Source organism: Salvelinus sp. IW2-2015, unplaced genomic scaffold (assembly GCF_002910315.2).
Source record: "Salvelinus sp. IW2-2015 unplaced genomic scaffold, ASM291031v2 Un_scaffold789, whole genome shotgun sequence".
NCBI classification, from domain to species: Eukaryota; Metazoa; Chordata; class Actinopteri; order Salmoniformes; family Salmonidae; genus Salvelinus; species Salvelinus sp. IW2-2015.
In genome coordinates this window covers 673,478-681,018 of record NW_019942614.1, presented here as the reverse complement: position 1 = coordinate 681,018, position 7,541 = coordinate 673,478, and the positions used below count along the sequence as shown (strand labels likewise).

The 7,541-nt window shown below is 44.2% G+C and overlaps 1 long non-coding RNA gene across 1 annotated transcript; it reads left to right on the top strand.

The window, feature by feature from the left end:
* The first annotated feature begins 3,513 nt into the window (after window positions 1-3,513).
* Window positions 3,514-7,188, top strand: LOC112068922 (uncharacterized). The gene is made up of 3 exons (XR_002893654.2): window positions 3,514-3,604; window positions 6,402-6,484; window positions 6,779-7,188. It is a non-coding gene; the product is annotated as an uncharacterized lncRNA (long non-coding RNA).
* Window positions 7,189-7,541: the final 353 nt, after the last annotated feature.

Below are 7,541 nucleotides of genomic sequence, written 5' to 3'. Positions count from 1 at the left end.
GCTCCCTCGATGAGAATGGGGGCGTGCTCGGTCCTCCTTTTCCTGTAGTCCACAATCATCTCCTTTGTCTTGATCACATTGAGGGAGAGGTTGTTGTCCTTGCACCACACGTTCAGGTCTGTGACCTCCTCCCTATAGGCTGTCTCATCGTTGTCGGTGATCAGGCCTACCACTGTTGTGTCATCGACAAACTTAATGATGGTGTTGGAGTCGTGCATGGCCGTGCAGTCATTAGTGAACAGGGAGTACAGGAGGGGACAGAGCACACACCCCTGAGGGGCCCCCGTGTTAAGGATAAGAGTGGCGGATGTGTTGTTACCTACCCTTACCACTTGGGAGCAGCCCGTCAGGAAGTCAAGGATCCAGTTGCAGAGGGAGGTGTTTAGTTCCAGGCTCCTTATCTTAGAGATGGGCTTTGAACGCTGAGCTGTAGTCAATGAATAGCATTCTCACATTGGTGTTCCTTTTGTCCAGGTGTGAAAGGGCAGTGTGGAGTGCAATAGAGATTGCATCATCGGTGGATCTCTTTGGGCGGTATGCACATTGGAGTGGGTCTAGGGTTTCTGGGATAATGGTGTTGTGAGCCATGACCAGCCTTTCAAAGCACTTCATGGCTACAGACGTGAGTGCACAGGTCAGTAGTCATTTAGGCAGGTTACCTTCGTGTTCTTGGGCACAGGGACTATGGTGGTCTGCTTGAAACATGTTGGTATTACAGACTCAGACAGGGAGAGGTTGAACATGTCAGTGAAGACACTTGCCAGTTGGTCAGCGCATGCTCGGAGTACACGTCCTGGTAATCCGTCTGGCCCTGCGGCCATGTGAATGTTGACCTGTTTAAAGGTCTTACTCAAGCCCTGCCACATCCGACGAACGTTGAAGCCGGTGTAGTACGATTCGATCTTAGTCCTGTATTGATGTTTTGCCTGTTTGATGGTTCGTCGGAAAGCATAGCGGGATTTTTTATAAGCTTCCAGGTTAGAGTCCTGCTCCTTGAAAGCGGCAGCTCTACCCTTTAGCTCAGTGCGGATGTTGCCTGTAATCCATGGCCTCTGTTTGGGGTATGTACGTACAGTCACTGTGGGGACGACGTCATCGATGCACATATTGATGAAGCCAGTGACCGATGTGGTATACTCCTCAATGCCATCGGAAGAGTCCCGGAACACATTCCAGTCTGTGCTAGCAAAACAGTCCTGTAGCTTAGCATCTGCTTCATCTGACCACTTCTTTATATCCCGAGACACTGGTGCTTCCTGCTTTAATTTTTGCTTGTAAACAGGAATCAGGAGGATAGAATTATGGTCAGATTTGCCAAATGGAGGGTGAGGGAGAGCTTTATACGCGTCTCTGTGTGTGAAGACTCTCTTCTTCTTCTCATTGTCTGGAGTTAAGGAAGAATTGACAATTTAACAAGGAAACTAACACTGTGGGATAGAAGGGGTTAGATATCTCCAATACATCATTCTTAAAGATTTTGGATTGGACTCTAATTAAATACTAAAATAACAATTTTCTCAAATGCATCATATTCCAGCCCAAGACACCTCCTGCAGTGTGTGGGTTTGGGTGTGTGTACGTGTGTATTTGTGTACGTGTGTGCGTGTATGTGCAAGGTCACCAACATCAAAACCCACGTGGTAGATTATTTAGAGAGGAATGCTCTCTCTCTCTCTCTCCCGCTCTCTCTCTATCTCTCGCTCGCTCCCTCTCTCTCTCACTCTCTTTCTCTCTCATTTCAATTCAAATGGCTTTATTGGCATAGGAAACATATGTTTACATTGCCAAACAAGTTAAATAGATAATAAACAGGTAACATAAACAATCAAAATGTACAGTAAACATTACACTCACAAAAGAGGAATAGAGACAATTCAAATGTCATATTATGGCTATGTACAGTGTTACAACAATATACATAGCTACCCCTCTCTCTCTCTCTCTCTCTCTCTCTCTCTCTCTATGCCTGCTGTCCTGCTCTCTGTTTAACACACACAGTGTTTTGGTCAGTTTTTACAGGAACAGTAGTAGCCTGGTGATTTAATGAGGCCATAACCCTCCGGTGTGTATGTACATGTGTGAGTGTCCTTTTTCTGAGTCCCTTGCCCCCCATCTGTGTTTTCTGTAGCTGTCAGCTGAGCCAGTAACATGTGTTTCTATAACACATCAGATAAAAATTGAGAGAGAGAGTTCTCCTTAGACTGGACCCACACCCTGTCCTGCCCAGTCCTGGGTTAACCTTCACAATGGAAGCAAGTTTGCGTGTGTTGTTGTGTGTGTGTTTGTGTGTATTTTAAGTAGGTGCGTGCGTGTACACACACTGCACACAATTAACTCTGCATGTGAGCAGTTTTCCTTCTCACTTGCTTCCAGCATGAGTAAATAATCAATTATTGAAGCAGGATTTGGTCTGAGGGCGGTAGATAACATGACATACAGAACCAACTGTTGAAATAAAGATAGTGGCTCTGTTTATGGGGAGATTTGTTGAATTATGCAAATTATTAACCCAGGCAGACACAATGGTACAAGTATGCAAGCACTTGTGTGAGTCTGACATGGCACCCTATTCCCTATATAGTACACTACTTTTGACCAGGTCTCCTGTCTAATAGTGAATATGGTGCCATTTTGGACTCACCCTTGTGTTGTGTGAAGGCAGAAGTAAATGAATTATTTTAGGCGACAGTTATTGGGAGTTAATAGCAATATCCCCTTTGCTCATTCTGAAACAGTCATCAACCACTAAACATTAACCTTGACTGACAATCCATTGATTTGGTTGTGCTACACAGTGTAGTCTGACTGGGTGAATTATTCCCTGAGTAGATTAAATAGATTAATATAGAGAATAGATGGTTGTAATGCCGTTCTGTGACCTCAGAAGGGATCCTATGACAGAGAAGTGCTGTGTTGTCAGTCTGGAGCCATAATAGACACTGTAGTAGTGGGATTCCTCCTATCAATTCCACACTAGGCAGAGCTTGATGCAGAACAGCACTTGCTTTAAACTATGTGTGTTGTTGTTTGTAAGGAAGAAAGACCAAATGCACCTCTCCACCTCCTCCTCCTCTCAGCATGACATCACATGTCCCACTGCATTCATTAGAGCCTGCTCCCAATACTAGTTTGGTCCATATAGACTACTAGGGTTTAACCATGGATATAGAGCTCCCCCTTCAGGAAATGTAGTGTAAATGCAATCATTCTTAGCCAATCATGGCGGTATCATGTTGGTGTGTGTGTGTGTTTTGATCCTCATAGMTGTTCTCTCTATCTTTCTCTCTCTCTCCAGCCTCCACGCTCCAGCCCTGTGGTTCTTTGCAGGCTGTGACTAGGGCTGTTTGCAGGCTTTGACAAGGCTGTGGTGGTGGAGAGTGCAGCTGGCTTTGGCCTGGTTGATTAAATGGGCAGTCTAGCTCTATTTTCTGTCACTCACTCACTCACTCACTCACTCACACACTCACACACTCTCTCTCTTGCTCTCTCTCCCTCCAGAGGATGTCCTGAGTAAGGATGCAGGGGAATGTGCAATCTGCCTAGAGGAGCTGGTACAGGGGGACACAATTGCTCGCCTGCCTTGTCTCTGCATATACCACAAAGGGTAAGTCTCTCTATCCCTCTCTCTCCCCTTCTTTCTATATACCTCTCTCATTCTCTCCCCCTCTCTCTATCACAAAATGTTTCTGTACAACCTACGACAAGAGGGATCTCTCCTGTTTTCCTCAACCGGTACGTGTATGCATCATCTTTCCTGCTCTCTCTCTCTGTGTCTCCCTCCCCCTCCCTTCTTTTGTTCTGTATACAGTGAATTTACAAAGTATTCAGACCCCTTGACTTTTCCACATTTTGTTACGTTACAGCCTTATTCTAAAATMGATTAAATTGTTTTTTTCACCCTCATCAATCTACAATCAATACTCGTTAATGACAAAGCATAAACAGGTTTTAGGAAATTGTTGCTTAAATATCACATTTACATAAGTATTCAGACCCTTTACTCAGTTCTTTGTTGAAGCACCTTTGGCAGCGATTACAGCCTTGAGACTTCTTGGGTATGATGCTAGAAGCTTGGCACACCTGGGGAGTTTCTCCTATTCCTCTCTACAGATTCTCTCAAGCGCTGTCAGGTTGGATGGGGAGCGTCGCTGCACAGCTATTTTCAGGTCTCTCCAGAAATGTTTGATCGGGTTCAAGTCCTGGCTCTGGCTGGGCCACTCAAGGACATTCAAAGACTTGTCCCGAAGCCACTCCTGCGTTGTTTTAGCTGTGTTCTTAGGCTCGTTGTCCTGTTGGAAGTTGAACCTTCGCCCCAGTCTGAGTTCCTGAGTGCTCTGGAGCAGGTTTTCATCCAGGACTTCTCTGTACATTGCTTCGCTCATCTTTCCCTCGATCCTGACTAGTCTCCCAGTCCCTGCAGCTGAAAAACATCACCATGGCATGATGCTGCCACCACCATGCTTCACCGTAGGGATGGTGCCAGGTTTCCTCTAGATGTGACGATTGGCATTCAGGCCAAAGAGTTCAATCTTGTTTTCATCAGACCAGAGAGTCTTGTTTCTCATAGGCTGTCATGTGCCTTTTACTGAGGAGTGGCTTCCGTCTGGCCATTCTACCATAATGACCTGATTGGTGGAGTGCAGCACAGATGCTTGTCCTTCTGGAAGTTTCTTCCATCTCCACAGAGGAACTCTGGAGCTCTGTCAGAGTGACCATCGGGTTCTTGGTCACCTCCCTGACCAAGGCCTTTCCCCCCCAATTGCTCAGTTTGGCCGGGCGGTCAGCTCTAGGAAGGAAGAGTCTTGGTGTTTCCAAACTTCTTCCATTTAAGAATGATAGAGGCCACTGTGTTCTTGGGGACCTTCAATGCTGAAGAAATGTTTTGGTACCCTTCCCCAGATCTGTGCCTCGACACAATCCTGTCTCGGAGTTCTACGGACAATTCTTTTGACCTCATGGCTTGGTTTTTGCTCTGACATGAACTGTCAACTGTGGGACCTTATTTAGACAGGTGTGTACCTATCCAAATCATGTCCAATCAATTGAATTTACCACAGGTGGACTCCAATCAAGTTGTAGAAACATCTCAAGGATGATCAATGGAAACAGGATGCACCTGAGCACAATTTTGAGTCTCATAGCAAAGGGTCTGAATACTTATGTAAATGGTATTTCTGTTAAAACCTCTCTGTGATAGGGTCTAGTTTCCTGAATCTGACGTGCCCAAAGCACTGCCTGTTACTCAGGCCCAGAAAACAGGATATGCATATAATTTGTTGCATTGGATAGAAAAAACGTTGAAGTTTCTAAAACTATTAAAATAATGTCTGAGACTATAACAGAATTGATATAGCAGGAAAAAATCAGAAGAAAAACCCAGATTTTTTAAATATTTTTTTTAGGTCCCAGGCTCTTACAATGGAAAGCTATGGGTCCTATGTAATTCCGGCTCCCAGATTGCAATTCCTATGGCTTCCACTAGATGTCATCAGTCTTTATTCAAGGTTTCAGGCTTGTTTCTTGAAAAACGAGCAGGAATTTGGAGTTTTGGTGAAGAGGGCACCAGAACAATATCAGTCTTTCGGCGCACGCGGAAGAAGGCGCACGCTTACTAATTTTACTTTCCTTTTGAACATACTACTTTCTGTATGAAAAATTATAGTTTATTTACATTTTAGGGTACCTGAGGATTTAAATAGAAACATTGTTTAACTTGTTTGGACGAAGTTTAGAGGTAACTTTTTGGACTCCTTTGTCTGCATGTTGAACGAGTGGATTACTGAAATCGATGGCGCCAACTAAACAGACTTTTTAGGATATAAACAAGCATTTTATCTAACACAATGACCATTCATGTTGTAGCTGGGACCCTTGGGATTGCAAACAGAGGAAGATCTTCAAAAGTAAGTGATTTATTTAATCGCTATTTGTGATTTTATGAAGCCTGTGCTGGTTGAAAAATATGTTCGAGTGGGGCGCCGTCCTCAGACAATTGCATGGTATGCTTTCACTGTAAAGCCTATTGTAAATCGGACAACGCAGTTAGATTAACAAGAATTTAAGTTATATAACTTATATAAATTATATAAGATACTTGTTTGTTCATGAATGTTTAATATTACCATTATTTATTTGAATTGCGCGCCCTCCAATTTCACCGGATGTTGTCGACTGGTGTCCCGCTAGCGMGACGCCTATCCCTAAAAACCTGTTTCCACTTTGTCATTATGGGTTATTGTGTGTAGATTGATGAAGAAAAAAAGTATTTCATCCATTTTAGAATAAGGCTGTAGCGTGGAATCATTTTAGGGGGGAAAAGGGGTCTGAATACTTTTCGAATGCACTGTATGTAGTATGTGCTATGTTCTGCCTGATTGTGTCTCCTGTTCTCTCTCTGTCAGCTGTATTGATGAGTGGTTTGAGGTGAACAGATCGTGTCCAGAACATCCCTCAGACTAAAGGGCATCGCTACTTTTCTCCACAGGTAAATTCTATATTAATATGTATTTTCTCCACAGGTAAATTCCACATTTCCTGAGTGTTGTTGATGTTGATGCATTACTGTGATAAGTCACTTTAATATTCTGTGGGAAACTTAAAAGTTTCCGCCGTAGAATTCCCCAAACGGAAATGCAGTACTGTATTGACACAAAACAGGAAAAATATGATACAGTATTATACCTTTTATTTCAGTCGAGTTCTTTCTTTCTATTGTTCTGTTTCAGCATCACGTTAGCCCTCAGTATAGTCAGATTTCTGTTGTTTTTCCTCGCTGCAGGTTTCTTACTCCCTCAATAAGAAGAGTGATCTGCTCCAATAACAACAGTCCTCAATGTGAATCCCCTCCCCTTCCCCGTCGACCAAGGAGACTGCTGGACAGACACACTGTGACTCTGTGGCCAGTACAGAACTGACCCCTGACCCTACCCCCACCACCTCCAGTACGTCTCAACAGCCCTCAACACACCTCAACTCAAACCAGTCAAGTACCGCAGTGTGCCAAAACTCATTAAAAGCAATTTTCAGGGAAACTACATTTAATGCTGATCTATCTATTTATCTTCACACACAAACACAATCTGCTCCAAGACAAGACCAGACAGACACAGACACACAAACTCACAAATACACACTCACAAACACAACCAACCTCTGCTTTGTCCTCAAAGACAGACAGACAGACAGACAGACAAGACCGACAGACAGACAGACAGACAGACAGACAGACAGACAGACAGACAGACAGACAGACAGACAGACAGACAGACAGACAGACAGACAGACAGACAGACAGACAGACAGACAGACAGACAGACAGACAGACAGACAGACAGACAGACAGACAGACAGACAGACAGACAGACAGACAGACAGACAGACAGACAGACAGACAGACAGACAGACAGACAGACAGACAGACAGACAGACAGACAGACAGACAGACAGACAGACAGACAGACAGACAGACAGACAGACAGACAGACAGACAGACAGACAGACAGACAGACAGACAGACAGACAGACAGACAGACAGACAGACA